At 42.5% G+C, this 1,329-nt stretch overlaps 1 pseudogene; it reads left to right on the plus strand.

Annotated features, from left to right (window-relative positions):
- The first annotated feature begins 226 nt into the window (after window positions 1–226).
- Window positions 227–907, plus strand: LOC103210183 (annotated as a pseudogene).
- The last annotated feature ends 422 nt before the right edge of the window (window positions 908–1,329 follow it).

Raw genomic sequence — 1,329 nt, forward strand, 5'->3', positions numbered from 1 at the left:
AAGGTGGAGGGTCAACAAAAGAGGGGAAGGCCCTCAACAAAATGGATTGACACAGTGGCAGCAGAGATGGGCTCAAGTATAACAGGGATTGTGGAACTGGCACACACGACCAGGTGGTGGTTTGTTCTGCTGTGCATGGGGTCACTATGAGTTGGAGACGACTCGATGGCACCGAACAACAACAGCATGAGGAATAACTACATCCACCTGTTCAGCCACTCAAACCATGGTGCAACCAAGTTCGCACACAACCTTAGCTACCACACTGGCCTGGACTAACTTTGGTCTCATCCTCACCACCTTGCCCACAGTCACGCAACATCTCTGTTTCAACATTCATAAAATCAACTTTGAGACTTGTTTTGCCCAGTTCTTTCTCCTTCATGCATCTCCTTGATGGAATCCTCTGTCCTGTGGCCATGTCATTGACAAGGTTGGAGTAGCCATCATTTGCCACTTTATTCTAGCTATTCTTCCCTCCCTTTTCCCATTCAAGCTCCTTCCCTGGCTGCCACTCCCATCTTCCCTCTCATTCCTACCACCTCAACCAAGATATAATTTGCTTGGTCTGTGCTGACATCTTGGTCAAAATCTGGTATGTATTTCCTTTTGGGTTTCTTGTTATTGTGTTGGACCTATGCATTGTTCATTGTGCTCACCTATGCACTCATCTTGAGAAGTATCTTGGGCACAGCCACCAGCAGGAGCAGTTATGGACCCTCAATAACTGTCTATCACACTTTCTGGATGTTTTGGTCCTCTGTATCTCCATGGTTGGTGCATCTATGACTTACTACTTTGCAAACATGCCTCTCCACTGGTCCATATTGACACAGCCAGTATCTACCTGCTGGCACCTCTTATAACGAAACTTACCATTTACTGTATAAAAACTAAGCAGTTCTAACAAGAAATCCTTCTCCTCCTCTTTCAGAGGAAGGTGCACTAAATATCAGGATTTAGGTTCTCAGGAATATTTAAGGAACATAAATTGAAGAGCTGAGACCACTACCATCAAAACTGTAAATGGAATAGATGGGGAAAGAATGTTAATTGTCATTGAGTTGGCTCAGACTCATACTGACCCTATGCATAACAATAAAATGTGACATGCTCTTGTGCTATCTTCAGAATTGTTGGTACATTTGAGTCCCTTGTTACAGCTGTTATGTTAATCCATCTCATTGAGGGTTTAAACCATTTTGCTGAGTCTCTACTTTGCCAAAAATAGAGAATGTATAAGAATCTTTCAATGTAAATAAAAAGGTATGATTATTCTTTGACTAGAAATTAGAAGTGGTAGGGGTTTTTTAAATCCAACTTTGCTCT

This window comes from Orycteropus afer, unplaced genomic scaffold (genome assembly GCF_000298275.1).
Source record: "Orycteropus afer afer isolate SDZICR_OR568_19922 unplaced genomic scaffold, OryAfe1.0 scaffold00014, whole genome shotgun sequence".
Lineage (NCBI taxonomy): Eukaryota > Metazoa > Chordata > Mammalia > Tubulidentata > Orycteropodidae > Orycteropus > Orycteropus afer.